At 32.2% G+C, this 19,451-nt stretch overlaps 1 pseudogene; it reads right to left on the bottom strand.

Annotated features, from left to right (window-relative positions):
- Nucleotides 1-388: 388 nt before the first annotated feature.
- Nucleotides 389-19,451, bottom strand: part of LOC137631481 (carbohydrate sulfotransferase 11-like) — a 108,737-nt pseudogene continuing 89,674 nt past the window's right edge.

Below are 19,451 nucleotides of genomic sequence, written 5' to 3' on the forward strand. Positions count from 1 at the left end.
ATGTTTTCACAGAAAACATTAAGAAATCGATTCTCAACATCAAATGGTACGTTTTTAATATTAGATACATACGGTGCACGAAGAGGATACATCAACATCTATGAATAATGACCCCCTGAGCGATTATTACTTATCAAATTAAAGATAATTGAGTGGAAAGATAAAGAGAGATTTTTACATAAAGGTTTTGCTTAACTATATTTAACATTACCTGACGATACTTGACGATACTTGACGATACGTGACAATATGTATTTTATATGATAAACTTTCTTCGCGATAAGTTTGACATACATTGATGATACTTGACGATACGTGACTATGATATACAGTATACATTTATATGTACACACATATATATAATATATATATATATATATGTGTGTGTGTGTGTGTGTGTGTGTGTGAAAGATATTGTTTAAAAGTTTAAAGTTTGTCCATGAATGACAGGGGCAGGAGACAGGTCAATACCCTAGGGACTGACCATAAATACATATGATCAGCACCCAACTTCCCTCTCCACCTAATCTAGGGCCAGGGAGGGCCAGACTATGGCTGCTGATGACTCAGTAGATAGACCTATAGGCTCTCCCAAACCCCCTAGCTCATAAGGATGGTAAAGTTGCAGACACTACACGATACTATCAAGCTTGAACCGGTCTCGAACTTCAGTCAAGCAGATTGCTGGACAGGGACGTTTCCAATTGGCTACTGCATCCCTGTTTGAAGATACGTAGCAGTTACAGCTTAATCAATCCCTTGCCATGGCTCTGTAAGCTTCGTAGTCGTAGTCGAACAGTTCAAAATCCAATTTGTACGTCTCATATAATTGGTCGACCTGTAACGAGAGAGTGTGAGGTATTTCATAAGACTTTCATAGTGGTAATATACATAGATTAGCTATAATACATTCAATCATAGAATTAATAGTCTAATACTATTCAACGCACAGCTGAAAGGAAACAGTTAAGTATAGGTAGTAGTTTGGCCAGGGCACCCGCCACCCGTTGAGATAATTCCGCTAGAGAGTTATTAGATCCTTTGACTGGCCAGACAGTATTACATTAGATCCTTTTCTCTGGTTACGGCTCCTTTTCCTTTTGCCTACACATACACCGAATAGTCTGGCCTATTCCTTACCTATTCTCCCGTGTCCTCATACAGTTGACAACACTGAGATTACCAGACAATTCTTTCCTCTTGGTGAGGATAGATGAGTTTCTTTAGCTATGGTAAACAGCTCTTCTAGGAGGAGGATACTCCAAAATCAAAACATTGCTCTCTGGTCTTGGGTAGTGCCATAGCCTCTGTACCATGGCCTTTCATTGTTTTGTGATAGAGATCTCTTGCGTACGGGTACACTCGGGCATATTATTCCCTCTTATTTCTCTTCCTCTTGTTTTTTAAAGTTTTTATAGTATATATGGGAAAGATTTATTTTAATGTTGTTACTGTTTTTAAAATATTTGATTTTAATTGTTAATTACTTCTCTTGTGGTTTCTTTATTTCCTTTCCTCACTGGGCTATTTTCCCTACTTGTGCCCTCGGGCTTATAGCATCCTGCTTTTCCAACTAGGGTTGAAGCTTAGCAAGTAATAATAATAATAATAATAATAATGATAATAATAATAATAATAATAATAATACAGTCAAATAAATACATACATGCACACACACACACACACACACACATATATATATATATATATATATACTGTATATACATATATACATACATATATATATATATATATATATGTATATAAATATATATATATATATATATATATAGGAAGAGAGAGGCAAGCTTACAAACTGGGTGATAAGCAAAAGTTTTGTTACCTAATAAAACGCACGAGTTTTTAACGAGGCCCTATCAAAATGAGAGAGAGAGAGAGAGAGAGAGAGAGAGAGAGAGAGAGAGAGAGAGAATAGATATGATATAAGTGCTCAACTTCAGGAACGAGAGCTTTTCCCAAACCTAATAAAACGTTTGAAAAGGAAATGAAGAAAGACAGGACCATATCTTGAAGAGTAACAAAAAGACCCTTTACAATCACTGGTCTGTTTTAATACGCCGCCCATAAGCGTAATTACGCACGGTTACAACCCCGTACGCAGTCCTTCATTCTGCTTACACGATATCCACATGTAAATCGTGCGGTAGAACAGACCATTTCGGATTGCAACATTTGGCAGCTGTGCAAATATCACAATGGGGTTCGGACCTCCTGTTTAATAGCTCCGTAACGATCACGGCTCGCATTTTATTTATTTTCATTTGGATTTGAGGGGTCCTTCGGTCTCCTTTCAAGAAAGCGTGTTTTTTTTTTTCATGTTATTTTATTGCTTGCTGGAACAGTATGAATTATAATGATCATTTTATTCATTCTGAGACGGTAGGACGTTTTTTTTTTTTTTTTTTTTTTTACTGCCTACTGGAGCAGTATGTATTATGATGATCATTTTATTCATTTTTAGACGGTAGGACGTATTTCATTAATATTTTTCTTTTTATTGCCTGGTGGAACAGTATGAATTATGATCATTACATTCATTAAGAGACGGTAGGACATATTTCATTTATTCATTTTTCTTTATTGCCTGCCGGAACAGTATGAACTATGATGATCATTACATTCATTCTGAGACGATAGGACATAATTTTTTTTTTTCCTTTTTTCTTTTTGCCTGGTGGAACAGTATGAATTATGATGATTTTCTTTACAATCATTCTGAGACGGTGAGATGTGTATAAGTTACTTTCGTTCATGGAGTTTCCCCTTATCCATAAGTTAATCATTCCTTGCTCTACTTATGGTTGTAATTGCTGCTTTTTTTTTCAATGTGCAGACGTGCATTTCGAAGGTCTTTGTAATTATCTGGCCTTATAATTTTATAGTAAAGAAAAAAAAAACACTGCATGTAGAAGTGACGTTCGTATCATTAACTAAAAGTGGATCAACTAATTATCAAGGCTTTATAAAACACTTTCAGAGAAAAGATAGAAATATTACTAACATATTTTTGATAATGTTCGTGCAAATCAGCATCAATTGCATTGGTTATTGTAATGCTATTTCAGAAAATTAAGCCAATCAATTATCTTTAGTAGTTTAAAGTAAAATATATACTTTTGCATCCTTTATTTGATTATTTCATAAATCTACACAATTCGTTAACTCGAACTGAACTTCAAATCACATGTTTTTATTTTATTATTATTATTATTATTATTATTATTATTATTATTATTATTATTATTATTATTATTATTATTATTATTATTATTATTATTATGCCATATCTTTGCTCAGACAGCATCTATAACGTGTAAAACGCTACCAGAAGAGTAAAATTACTGTTAGATCTATGCTCATACAGCATCTATAACGTTTAAAATACCTTCAGAAGACTAAATTCACAGCATTGGACCAAAATGGTTTAGTTTTCCTTGTTTGTCTAATTTTCTTGATTGATTGGTACATTTTTCGGTACAGTTAGTTGATATCTAATGACGAGTTAGTCATTAGTAATGAATATCTCATGGCTAAATTATATAATGTGATTTAAATACAGTTAATAAATTTAGTTATAGCTTATTCATTCAACGAGAGTAAGTCATGATTTACGAAGCTCAGTAGAAATTAACTAGGAATAAAGATGTTTATAAGTAATTCACCAAAAAAGTTACAAATTATATATAATCATTAGTTGTCTGTTATATATAATCACACATAATGAAGATAATTGAGGTGGCCACTTTCCTCTTGGTAAGAGTAGAAGAGACTCTTTAGCTATGGTATGCAGCTCCTCTAGGAGAAGATCACTCCAAATCAAACCATTGTTCTCTAGTCTTTGGTAGTGCCATAGCCTGTGTACCATGGTCTTCCACTGTCTTGGATTAGAGTTCTCTTGCTTGAGGGTACACTTGGGCACACTATTCTATCTAATTTCTCCCCCTCTTGTTTTGTTAGTTTATATAGGAAATATCTATTTTAATGTTTTTACTCTATTTAAAATATTTTATTTTTCCTATTTTCCTTTCCTCTCTGGGCTATTTTCCCTGTTGGAGCCCTGGGCTTATAGCATCCTTCTTTTCCAACTAAGGTTATAGCTGAGCAAGTAGTAGTAATAAAAATAATAATAATAATAATAATAATAATAATAATAATAATAATAATAATAATAATAATAATAATAACTGACCTGGTGACGAGTTAGTTGTGAAAAATAGATATTGGCAACATCTGAAGTACGATCGTTGGCCGTTCGATGTATCCACTCAACGTGAAGTTGGTCCTCCAGTCCTAGCTGGTTGATGACGTACTGGGTATCCTGTGGTAGGAAAGAGAAGGAAAGAGTTAATCAAAATCATAATATACTCATATACAGTGTGTATTCCCACACACATTCATATATATGTATATATATATATATAAATATATATATATATATATATATAGATATATGTATATATATATAGATATATACAGACACACACACATATATATATATATATATATATATATGTACATATACAGTATATATGTAATATATATATATGTATATATATATATGTACATATATTTATAAATCATACATATATATGTATATATATATACAGTATATATGTAATATATATATACTATATATATGCAGTATATATGTAATATATAAAAATATAATATATATACTGTGTATATATATTATATATGTATATATATATATATATATATATATTAGTGTACGCGAACTGTCAAAAAAAGACGTCAAAACATTTATATAAATATGCAAACACACACAAATACGCACACGCACATACGCACACACATGCGCACATACAGATTCAACACTTCCCATTCCTTTCTCCTTTGCTAACTAAAACTCACAAGTGAGGCAATTTGTGGGAGAGTTATTATCACTACCCTTACCCCTCAGCGTAGTATTACATATATATATATATATATATATATGTATATATGTATATATATATATATATATATATACAGTATATATATATATATATATATGTATAGTATATATATATATATATTATACAGTATATATATATATATATATATATACAGTATATATATATATTATATATATTCGTGGCCAAGTGGGTTAGTCGCTGTCTATATAAGCTTGCCGACCAGGGTTCGATTCCCGGCCGGAGCCAAGCTCTTGTCTTTGTGAGATTTCGCCTGGGTCTGTGATCCCGAGGTTGTTAAGAGAATCCAGACATTAATATATCAAAAATATATATGGCTTATTTGAATATGAAAAACACGTAAAAATGTGCAAAATTTATCATATATATATATATGTACAGTATATATATATATATACATATATATATACAGTATATATATATATATATATATATATGTACACACACATATATATGTATAAATATATATATATATATATATATCCATATATATATATATATATATGTACATATATATATATATATATATATATTTATATATATATATATATATATATGCAGGGCATATATATATCTATATATATATGCCCTGCATATATATATATATATATAATGCAGGGCAGCAGGTACCCAATATTATATATACAAGAGTAACTCAGCCACAAAATATCATTCAAGGCACTCCTTCTTCTTCTTCTTCTTCTTCTTCTTCTTCTTCTTCTTCTTCTTCTTCTTCTTCTTCTTTGCCGCAAGTGAAGGTGTGTATGACGACACAGCATTGTTATCAAATGCCTTGAATCCTTGTTCGATTTCGGCAAAGTCACAAGTCAAATAACTGGTTTTGTTGACACTGGTATGACATGGAGTTTCACTTTTATGCTCTTCTTCTTTCATACTTTTTCACCTTTTACAAAGGAGGTGGTTTCAGACCTTTAATGGATACAATGAAGATGTTCATCACCACTGAATTATAAATAATTATTGACTAGCCGTTGATCGATTAATTCGAATACAAATGAGTTCACTGAAACACTTTGCTATACCATCAATGCGTGTAAGTTGATATTGTTTATTATTCTGTTTCTGTGCATGCATAACTGCACACGCCGTGATCAGATTGCTTTGCTTCGTGAAATTTCCAGCTAAAATAAAACAATTAAAAGGGAAAAGCAGAAAAGAATTGGCTCATTGGTTTCTACCTTTTGTTATTTGTCCTTTTATTCTCTTTCTCAGTCTAGCCATTTATCATCTCTAACATTACTTTCTCTAATCAAAGTAATAGATCCTTGAAAGAGTTCGTTGAAAGCCTAAAAAAGACTTACCTGTCTCTTTCTATTAATAATAATAATAATAATAATAATAATAATAATAATAATAATAATAATAATAATAATAATGATAATAATAATAATAATTATAATAATAATCTATTTATATATATACCATGGCCCTTACCCCACTGTTTGGGGGTTAGTCAACAACAATAAAGAACAAACGGGGATATTTCTTTTTTGTTCCTCCTTGCCTAACGAGTATAGTTAGTACTGCTATGGCCCCATATTCCAACACAAATAAAGTTTCATATACTAACTCCCCTACTGCCACGACCTCTAAGCAGTCACCATAAGGTGAACCCAGGTAGCAGAAGTGCCTATCAGAACTGTCTCACGATTGTTCACAATTTGTTTCTTTTCCTAGCACGTTCTTTTGCCTCACTCACATACCTATGCCACCTGGGGCTTTCTTTACTCCAACTATCTACCTAAACCTTGGCTTTCCTATTGCATTTCTCCCGTCAACTCTTGTATTTATAACCATCTTTAGCAGATGACTATTTTTCTTCCTCTCTACATGGCCAAATCACCTCAGAGCATTCATATCAACTCTAGCTGCTAATTCATTCTTCACACCCGTTCTCACCTTCACTACCTCGTTCCTAACACTATCCAACCGAGATTCACTAAGCATGCTCCTCAGACACTTCATCTCGAACACATTCAATTTCTGTCTTTCCATCACTTTCATTCCCCACAACTCCCATTCATACATCACTGTTGGTAAAGTAACATTTTTATACAGAACTCTTTCTACATTCCTTTCTAACCCTCTCTTCTTTACCACTCACTGCTCCCAACACTTTACATCCTTCATTTACTCTGATATATATCAGCTTTCACTCCACCATTTGCAGAAACAACAAAACCCAATTACTTAAATTGATCCCTATCTTCAAGTAACTCTCCATTCGACATGACATTCAATCTAACACCAACCTCACTTCTTGTGCACCTCTTGACCCCATTTAATGGGAACTTCCTTCTCTCACATACCCATCCAAATCCTGTCACTAATCGACCAAGCTTCTCCGAGTCTGCACCTAATACAGTATCATCCGCAAACAACAACAGATTTACCTCCCACACATGATCGCTCTTATTTACCAGTGTTCAGTCCCCCATCAAGAATTCGAGCACTCCCTTGTGTTACAGCTTCATCAACAAATAAATTGAACAACCATGGTAATATCACATATCCAGGTCTCAGCAACACTCTCAATGAAAACCGCTCACTCACTTCATATCCAATCCTAACATACCCTTTACTGCCATTGCATAAACTCTTCACTGCTTGCAACAATCTTCCACTAGTTCTATAAAACTATATCACATTTCACATTTCTCCAAATCCGTAAATGCAAAATACATCTCTTACCTTTTCCTAAGCATTTCTTGCATATCTGCCTAACTATAAAAGATCTGACCTATACAACCCTACCTCTTTTAAAACCACCCTTCACCTCTAAGATGCAGCCTTCAATTTATCCCTAATCCTATTGACTAACACTATACCATATACTTTTTCTTTCAACCACACTCAATTACAACACTCTTGTACAACTTCCTTACCTTTGTATAGCAGAACAATACAAGCACACAAACAGTCCACTGGTAACGTTGATAATATAAAACATATATTAAACAATCTTACCTACCATTCCAGCAGTCACACCCTTTCCTTTGACATCTCAGCCCTCACACCATCCATACCAGGCGTTTTTCCTGCTCTCGTCTCATCTGGTGCTCTCTTCACTTTCTCTCTTGTAACCTCTCTCTCTAATTCTCATCTCCCTAAACTTGCAAAAAACCATTATATTTGCTTCCCTATGATCCTCAACATTCAGCAACCTTTCAAAATATTCAGTCCTCTTTGTCCTTGCCTCATCTCCTTTCAATAACCTTCCATTTTCATCTTTCATTGTCTCTTCACTCCCGATCCATCCTTCCTTACTCTCTTCACTTTTCCAAAACTTCTTATTCTCTTCATTCAAGCTCTACCAATCCCTGACCCCAGTCGCCCTTTGCATCAGCCTCCTTTCGGTTTACTTCCACATTTTTCTCTCTATATATTTCATATTGCTCTCTACTATTACTCTGAAGTCATTCTTCAAATGCCCTCTTTTTCTCGTCCCCCTTCATCTTCACTCATTCATTCCACCACTCATTGCCCTTTCTCATACAATCTTCAGCAATTCTCTGAAAAACATACATCACTTGCATGCCCACCAATTTCTCTTACTTTCACCCTGTCATGTACCACTTCCAACCCTTTTCCCTTTTACATCTTCCCATTCTACTTCTCGATTTTTTTTTTTTGGTATAACCAATTTTGCTTCAACCAGAAAATGATCAGACATACAAGTAGCCATACCCCTAAATCCATACATATCTCTCAATCTTCCAATCATCCTTCTTGTTATCAACACATAATCCATTAATGCTCTTTCTTTCACTCTTCCTCTTGCCACTTGTATCCTTGCATACTTATTTATATATCTCTTCTTATAAAAAACTATTACTTACCCCCAGTTCTTGTTCAGCACACATATGTAGCAGTTTTTTACCACTCTTATTTCCACCTGGTACGCCACACTTCCCAATAAAACCTACCTCTCCAGCACTAACTCTGGCATTCAAGTCACCCAACACATCTAAGCAATATCTTCTACTCAATCCTCCTACACGCTTATTTAAGTCACCCAGCACAAGTACAACTTCCTTCTACTCAGTCCTTCTACACATCTAGTTAACTAATTCCAGAAACCACCTTACCTCACTAAATGTTTCCATCTTGGCAATAACGTTGTACTTGATGACGCAGGGCGAACAGAGCGAATAGATGGGCTTCCAGTGCTCGTCAAATTTCGACGAGGGCGTATTGATCACGTACCTGACGAACTCAGTCCAGGTGGGCTCCGTACGGTTCTTCAGAGACAGATCCGCCTCGTCTCTGTATACTTGGACGATAGACTTGCCGTAAATTGTGTAGTAATAGCCGTCTCTGTTGAAGTGATCACCATTGTTTATCCTTATTAGTATATATATGTGAATGATGGTTTTTAGATTAAAAAAGGTATATATATTTATATATATACTGTATATATATATATATATATATATATATATATATTTCTATTATATTTGATACTTAATTACAAAACTAGCAAAGAGTAGATAAAAAGAGTGATTGTCATTCATATTAACAATAGATGTTTATTTTGAATTTACCAAAGTACCATAACCTAAACAAAAACAAGGTACATTAAATAGTCTAAAATAATTAACATAACGTTAAAATTGATGCGTCATCACTTTCGATAAAAATAAAGTTGCACAAACTTACCTGAACATTAAATCTCTCTGGTAGTTTTCTAGCTTATCCCGATAAGCTGATAAGATCCTCTCAAATGGGTCGGCGAACCACAAGGAGCTTGAAGCTCTTCTTGAATGCTTGCTTCATTTTACTGCTTGCCATTCTGAAAATGTACAAGAGCGAATGCATGATATGATATTATACATACACCTATAAGACCCCGTAATTTTAATCTGAAATTCTCCGTAAAAAATATACTGTTCTCAGCCGTATTTCAGTGAAATACAGGGCGACTGTAATTTGTACCATAATTTGTTTTTATCTTTTACTGATTGGTGACTCTAATATTGGTCTTTTACGTCATTATATCCGTTTTTAAAGATGGTAAATGCTTGGCAGTTCTTGTGGGCAAGGACTCAAGTCGATGGATTGCCTTCGATAGAGATTGCCTTCGATCAAAATTACCTTCGATAGATATTACCTTTAATAGAGATTGCCTTCGATAGAAATTACCTTCGATAGAGATTGCATTCAAATGAAAATGCCTTCGATCGAAATTACCTTCAATCGAAATTGCCCTTCGATCGAAATTACCTTTGATCAAAATTACCTTCGATCGAAATTACCTTTGATCGAAATTACCTTCGATCGATATTACCTTCGATAGAGATTGCCTTCGATCGGAATTACATTCGATAGAGATTGCCTTAGATAGAAATTACCTTCCATAGAGATTGTCTTTGATCGAAATTATCTTCGATAGAAATTGCTTCGATCGAAATAACCATCGAGAGAGATTGCCTTCGATCGAAATTACCATCAATAGAGATTGCCTTTGATCGAAATTACCTTCGATAGAGATTGCCTTCGATAGAAATTACCATAGACAGATATTGCCTTCGATCCCGGGCTATAAATGAGAGTATGTCATCAAGATATCTGGTTAATGGTGAGTGGAGAACAGAGACGGGAGTAAACACGAAGATGTGTAAACAGAAAGATATGTAAATAGCTCTACCCTCGACGAGAAGGCTATCATATCAGTCAGTAGTTTGAAGTTCGCCTTAGCCTTGGTCTAAACACTTTCTATCTCTCTCTCTCTTCTCTCTCTCTCGAGCTCTCTCCACGCATACCCATATATATATATATATATATATACATATATATATATATATAAATACACACGCACATATATATATATATATATATATACACACGCACATATATATATATATATATATAAACATATATCTATATATCTATCTATCTATCTATCTCTCTCTCTCTCTCTCTCTCTCTCTCTCTCTTTTCATATATATATATATATATATATGTACTATATATATATATATATATACAGTACAGTATATAAAAATACGTTTATATTTGTGTACGCCTGTGCAGATATTGGCGTTGGGTAATTTCGCAATCCTCTTCATGTTTATTAAAGATTTAATCATAAAACTAATGAACATTCCCCACGAAAATTTGTTAACGTTTGTCTCTATTTATATAAGACAGCATTACATCGTCAGACGATAATGTAGCAATATTTATTTCCAGTCTTTCCTGTTTTGAAACTATTGTTAATATATTTTTCCCGCGTTAATGATTTTAATTTGATTGCGTTTTTATTTGTTGTCATTGACTTTCAAGTATATTAGTCTCTATTAGTTTTGTTAAAGGTAATTTTTCAATTTATTATCATACTTGGCAATACCTCACTTGTTCTTCTTTATATTTTACCATTTTACCTGTTGGAGCCCTTGGGCTTTATAGCATCTTGCTTTTCCAACTAGGGTTGTAGCTTAGCAATTAATAATAATAATAATAATAATAATAATAATAATAATAATAATAATAATAATAATAATAATAATAATAATAATAATAAAGAAATTTCTAAACAGAACTTATCATTGTTAGAATTCTGTACAGAAATTTCTTTCTTCTTCTTTGTCTGCATCTTTTCAGACAAAGAAGAAGAAAGAAATTTCTAAACAGAATTCTAACAATGATAAGTTCTTCTTCTTCTTCAATGTCTGTCTCAAGAAAAATCTCTTCGAAGCACTATAAGTAAAATGACATTTCCATATTCATAATTCCTCGTTTTGAGAATCATAAAATACGTCTGAAAATAACGACCTGTTAAAAGGCTTTATATGCGTTCCTCTCGGAAAGAAATCAAATATGAAATAAGACATTTAATAAGGTACGTACCTGAGTGCAGGGAATAACGTAATATCCACCCCGCCTTCCAAAACATAAGCAAATTAATCATGACTCGATACTTACTTGGGATAATAATCTCGGAGTATTTTATGAAGACCGATGTCAGAGCTGATTTTTTCTTCGGGTGCGTTGGCCAATTTTAAAAGGTTGTAAACCCAAGTCGTTGACCCACTTTTGGGTACTTTGCAGTACACAAAGTCCTCTTGGGGAACGTAGTACATGTAGTTCCAGTTCACCCTGGGGAGTAGAAGAAGGTGTTTGATGAATACCATGAGAATTAGAAAATCAGTAATTAAAAAAAATGTTAATTAGAAATTCGTTAATCTAAAACATGTTAGCTAGAAATTTGTTCTATTAAGAAAATGTTAAATAGAAATTTGTTAGTTAAGAAAATGTTAATTGAAAATTCGTTAATTAGAAAATTATATTAGAAATTCCTTTAATAAAATTTTTTTATTAGAAATTAGTTATTTAAAAACCTAATTAGAAATTCTTTAATTAAAAGAATATTAATTATAAATTCGTTAATCAAAGAAATATAAATATTGAATTAGCCAACCAGGATATATTTTGTCGGAGTTAAGTTATTGCTTGGCACTTAGTGGTGAGAATGCCAATAATCAAGAATATGATTATAGTGTTAGGGTGAGCATTAGAATTTTGAGGCTATTAAATATTTGAGTTTTGAATACCCAAGGGTATCATGTTTATTTTTCTATAATAATAGTTCATCAATGGAAATGAAAACAAATATGTACTACAAGTAAGACTTATAACTGAAAATAGGTATTACTTGACTTACTATTAATAGTAATTAGCATAATTATTATTTTAGTTAATATGATTAAGATTATTATTATTAAAGTTTATTAGAAGGATTATTGTTATTTAAATGATTAAAATCATTATTACTTACAACTAACTAAAACATTAAATGAAAGGAAGACAATAAGCATATTACTCAAACTTCCACTTCATAGAACGACCAGAAATATATTTAAGAGAGCTTCATGACTATATTACTAAAAACATCTTCATCATCTATTTAAATCGTATAAATTCCTATGGACAAACACTATGCAAATTTCTCGAGCGCTTCCATTTACTTTTTCCACCCTTCAAGATCATATCTGCAGCTATAAAGTCATGTTCCAGTCTCAGAGACAGTAAATTTCGCTCATAAACCAGTTCCATATGGGTCCGAATAACTAAAGAGATGATAAAAACTGCAAGAGGCGGAAAAAATAGAGAGCTTTGACTCAATTTCTCTTGATAGAACACAGCCCTCACGTCGTATAAAATTATCAGGAGAAATTATGGTCCCACATTGAAATTAGAGGGAAAATATATATATCATTTGTTTTTAGAGAAGTTCCAGTTGTTTCACTTTCATTATCTGATGTACATTTTTAAATGCATTTATACGTTTCAGAACCGGTTCGTAATTAGAGAGAGAAAAAAATTGGATGATAACTGGGAAGCGATTGTTAAGATAAAGATATCAACAAATAGATTTAGAGAATATATATATACACACACACACACATATATATATATATACATATGTATATATATGCATATATGTATATATACATATATATATATATATATGTATATTATACATATATATATATATATATATATACAGTATATATAGTAATATATATATATATATATATTTATATATATATATTTTCTGGTCACGCTTAGCGGTGGGGGGGGGGGGTGGGCGCCTACCCTAGCTATCTAAATATTTAGCCCGTCACTTTTGCCGGGCCACGTACACTAGCATATAATATATATATATATATATAGATAGATAGATAGATAGATAGATAGATAGATAGATAGAATAGATAGATAGATATAGATATAATTAGATATTTTACTATTGATTTTTTTTTAACGTTTTTAGTGCTCTGTCAAAGAAAACTTAATGAGAATAGAATTATTCGAACCCTAATTTAAAGCACGGCTTATAACGTATTCATTTTTCTTTGCCAATAGTTTCGTCATTTTTGCCAATTTCTAATGTGGTTGACATTAAAATCATTGCTTGCTTTTCTTGCTTGTGATTTTGATTTTCACTTTATTTCGGAAATCAAAGCAATAAGAAATTATCTTCATCTTGAGTCATTACACTTTTAAATAGAACGTAGTGACAAAACATTAAACAAAGTTTCACCTTAGAAATCTGTTATTTCATTTATATACTTTTTCCCCTCAACGTTTCTCTACCAAAAACTTTGCTTAAACCAGTGATTATCGTGATCATCATTTCCTACTGTGATTCAACAATTTTACAAAATCAGTATATAGATATCTGGGAACTCAAATTTATATACAAAATAAAAAAAAAATTGCTTCTACCGTTTGTACTATTTTTCCTTGTAACTTTTCTGTACCAAAAACAACAGACAGTTGTTTAAAAATTAGTATATAGATATCTATGCAATTAATATTATAATAAAAAACAAAACAAATAAGCCTTCTGTCGTTGGAAAAGTCTTCATGTCTTCTTAACCATTACTCAATCCTTTCTCAAAGTGAGAAAATGCTGTTCTGATCTGAATTTTCATGAACTGGCCGGAACATAAATATCGACCTGTTAAAAGAAATGGCTAACTTGAATATCACTGCAACTTTCGCTTGCTCTCCGCCCTCCCCCCACCCATCCCGAGAGGGAAATAAATCATACATTTGGTTACTCTTTAATGTGGAATAATTCCTTTGACCTATGAAAAAAACTACCTTGATTTCATCCAACTTTCAAACAAAAGCCCTTTCTTTATTCTGATTTCTATCAGCTGAAAGAAACAAGTTTGTTTGGTTTTCTACTGTCTAGAAGAAAAATACTTTCCCTATTATCAAACATTTTTGGAATAAAACACGTTTGTTTGGTTTTCCTACTGTCCAGAATAATAATGCTTTCCTATTATCAAACATTGTTGGAATAAAACACATTTGTTTGTTTTTTACTGTCCAGAAGAAAAATGCTCTCCTATTATCAAACCTATTATTATACCTCCGTCAATGAAGTTGAAAGGAGGTTATGCTTTCACCCTTTTGAGCCCGTTTGTCTGTCTGTCTTTTTGTCTGTTTGATTGGTTTTCAGCAACTTCCTGGCCACAATTTCACTCTTAGAAGCAGTGAAACTTTCAGGGAATAATTGATATGTTGAGACGTGGAAGTGGTAAAAATTTTAAACTTCTCTGTTTAAGGTCAAGGTCAAGGTCAAGCAAAAGGTCGAGCGAATTAACCTAAGCCTTAACCCCAAGTTCGTACATGGTTGCCCACACAGACTTCAAATAGGCCTACGGTCTAAAATGATTCTGGGAAAGGAAAAAGGGTTTCGAAAAAATAAGCTGCGGTGGCAGAGGTCTGCACTTTTGAGTGTTTTTCTAATAATCAATAAGATGTTGATCTAAACAGATTTATTATATGCCTAATAATATTTTATTCTACCGGTAATAAACACCTCAACTGTGAAAAACTATTTCTATGATATTTCATGATTGAATTATTTCATTTGACCTTCCAAGTGTTTTGTCTTGTTTGACAGGAACATAAAGCTCTAAGCAAACAAAACATGTTGAGGAATTTATTAACTTTGTTCCTTGATTCTCTCTCTCTCTCTCTCTCTCTCTCTCTCTCCTCTCCTCTATATATATATATATATATATGTGCGTGTGTGTGTGTGTTTGTGCGTGTATGGTATGTGTGTATGCATGTGTGTATTGACAGATAGATAGATAGATATATAGATAGGTAGGATTCACATGAGTGTATATGTTTGCCCTCGTGTGCGTGTGCATGCACGCTTGAATGTAACATTGCTTAATAGTTCAAGATTTTACAAACCTTGCTCTCTCTCTCTCTCTCTCTCTCTCTCTCTCTCTCTCTCCTTTCAGCAACCTTCCCCTTATATCTAAACCTTAATCTCGTTTTCCATTTATATGTCTTCTTTTGCCCTTAGTCTTTCAGAAACAAGTAGAAGAGAAGAACAAGGAAAAGAATAAGAAGTATATAACTCCTCCAATTTCCATGTTACTGGTTTTCGCTATTAATAACATTTACATCTTTCAGTTCAGAAATATATCATGACAATGTTTGTTTCTTTCTTAAGAGCAAGTACATGATATAAGATTATGTTTTTATGTATATAGAATGTATATCATATTATAAGAATGTTATTTGTGTGCGCGTGCGTGTATTATATATGTATGATATGCAGATATTTATACACGCAGAGCAAATACACACACACATACACACACACACACACCAACATATATATATATATATATATATATAAATATACATATATTCATGTATGTATATGTGTTGCGTGTGCATGCTTATGCATGTATGTGTAAGTGTGAGTATTTACATGAATGAGCCATCATTACTTCAATGATATTTGAATTGTGATCATGAATAATCGAATATGAATATTGATATCATATTTTGTTTGCATGTTGTCTTTTGTATTTGCTCTGCGTGTATACATATCTACATATCATACATATATAATACACGCACGTGCACACAAATAACATTCTTATAATATAATATACATTCTATATACATAAAAACATAATCTTATATCATTTACTTGCTCTTAATGACAACACGCAACACGTGTTATATATATATATATATATATATATAACTTGTTCTTTATATAACAGTTCCAAAACATTCAATGGAGACTTTAGTCAACACTGACATTTAGACTGAGTTATTCATTTCCATTTTCCTTTTTCTTCCTCCTGCTACTCCCACTCATCCTCTCTCTTCAATTCCTCTCCCCTATCTTCCTTTCCTTCCTTTCCTTCTCCTTCTCCTTCTCCTTCTCCTCCTCCTCCGCAAACCTTTGATTTCATCATCTCCTTCCTCATCCTCGACTTTCCCGTCACCATCGATTGACTCCCGATGGCTCCTGATAATCTCCAGACACATTGCGCTTTACAAAGACTCAGCGGCGCTGACATCGCGTCCCGTGGCGATCGCAATCCCTGTCGCTATCCAGCATTCCACTGTCTCCGATGGTTATTTTCCAAAAGTCTTGTCACTTGTGTGTATGTTTATAACCTATAAAATCTGCAGTTGGTTCATATACTTTGATGATGGTTGCATTAAATGGGCACTTTAGTTTCTCTTTATGGATTTTATGGTGTCAGTGATTGACCATATTCTTCTGTACTTTAGATTATATACTCTATGGTGTCAGTGATTGGCCATATTCTTCTGTACATTAGATTATATACTCTATGGTGTCAGTGATTGCCATATTCTTCTGTACATTAGATTATATACTCTATGGTGTCAGTGATTGGCCATACTGTTCTGTAGATTAGATTATATATTCTATGGTGTCAGTGATTGGCCATACTCTACTGTACATTAGATTATGCAGTAATTGTGTATGGGATTATAAAAATCCACCCCGTGTTAGGTAGGTAGTTCCTATTTATGAGTGTTATAGCGATACTGTGTCTGTACTATTGTGTATGTATGAATATACAGTAATTGTATATGGGTCCTTCAAAATCCTCCACACAGATTTATATTTTGATTAGACTGAATCTACTAGTATATGCTTTTCTGGTTGAGGTTAGATAGCTGTTTATTTTAATTAGGAATTTCCCAAAATAATGTAAATGATATATATCACTGGGAAAAGCTCAGTGTTATCATGGAAATCGAAAATATTGAAACCCACACCCCAAAAAACAAAAATATCTTGCTTATATCAGGCACTAAGTAGCCTTACGTTGAATTGTTTATTTATTTATAGGACTTTGATAAATTAAATCATATACAAAATAATGATGAGAGTTGAAAACACACCAAAATATGTTAAAAACAAAACCCAGTTAATCTTATAATTCCAACTTGTACTTCAAATTCAGACTTAGACTCAAACTCTAACTTAAACTTATATCTAATTCTTAACTTCTAACGTAAGTTCCTTTGAAAAATATGTTTGTATTACCTTCAATAAAGTGAAGAGACTTTAATATCACCGAGTTCTCATCTAAATTACGTTGGAACTAAGCCTTTGTATAAACGAAATTAACCGTTATTATTATTATTATTATTATTATTATTATTATATTATTATTATTATTATTATTAATTGCTAAGCTACAAACCCTAGTTGGAAAAAGCTAGATGCTATAATCCCAGGGGCCCCATCAGGGAAAATAGCGCAGTGAGGAAAGAAAACAAGGAATAAATTAAATATTTTAAGAACAGTAAACAACATTAACATAAATCTTACAGATATAAACTAAGAAATCTTTAACAGAACAAGAGGAAGAGAAATTAGATAGACTAGAGTGCCCAAGTGTACCCTCAAGCAAGAGAACACTAACCCAAGACAGTGGAAGATTTATTTTTGCTTTGTCATTATTTTCGCTCAAATTACCATAGAGTCGTATTAGTTCTAATGACCATATATGAGTGACGCATTTGCGTGTTGTCATTAAATTCAATTGGTAAAGCATTATAGTCTTAGCACTGCCATTTTTCTTTTCTTATTATTGCTAAATCATAGCCCAACATCAAGAGGAAAGTTGCTAATCATTCTAGGTTATTGCAATGACTCGGTGACAATTAATACTTGTTCTTATGTAAAATATTTTCACTACATATTTATGAGATAATTTTGAAATATTCTTATTATTTCGCAACTAAATCAATTAAACGAAAAATAAAGATAAATGGGATTATATTAATTGACTATTTTGAAATTCTGTTTCAACATTTTAGTATTGGCTACTGTTATTATTATTATTATTATTATTATTATTATTATTATTATTATTATTATTATTTATTATTATTATTATTATTATTATTTTTAGTATTATTACTCGCTAAGCTGCAACCCTACTTTGAAAAGCAGGACGTCATAAGCCCAATGTCTTCAACAGGGAAAAATAGCCCAGAGAGAAAAAGAAACAAGGAAACATATAAACTAAAAGAAAAGTAATGAAGAATTTCAATGAAATAGCTTTAAGAACAGTAACAATAATGAAATAAATCTTATAAATATAAACTATAAAAAAGAGGAAGAGAAATAAGATAGAATAGTGTGCCCGAGTGCACCCTCAAGCAATAGAACGATATAATGGGTTATAATCAAGTGTTCATATTAGCGTGACTAATGTTACCTCTATTATATCTGAAAAAATTATTTGCTGTGAAGAGGTTATTATTAAACTTAAGGTCTGCGTCATCTTCATATAGTTTATATATGAAAGATCTAATCTAATGTGGTTACGGTTTTTTCTTCTCTTGTAGTTTATCTATTACCTTGTTTCCTTTCGTCACTGGGCTATTTTTGCCTGTTCGAGCTCTTGGACTTATAGCATCTTGCTTTTCCAACTAAGGTTGTAGCCTAGCAAATAATAATAATAATAATAATAATAATAATAATAATAATAATAATAATAATGATGATAATAATAATGATAATAATAATAATAAAAATAATAATAAAAATAATAAAAATAATAATAATAATAATAATAATAATAATAATAATAAATAATAATAATAATAATAATAATAATAATGATAAGTTGAAAGGTAAAGTACACAGGA

Source organism: Palaemon carinicauda, chromosome 39, assembly GCF_036898095.1.
Source record: "Palaemon carinicauda isolate YSFRI2023 chromosome 39, ASM3689809v2, whole genome shotgun sequence".
Lineage (NCBI taxonomy): Eukaryota > Metazoa > Arthropoda > Malacostraca > Decapoda > Palaemonidae > Palaemon > Palaemon carinicauda.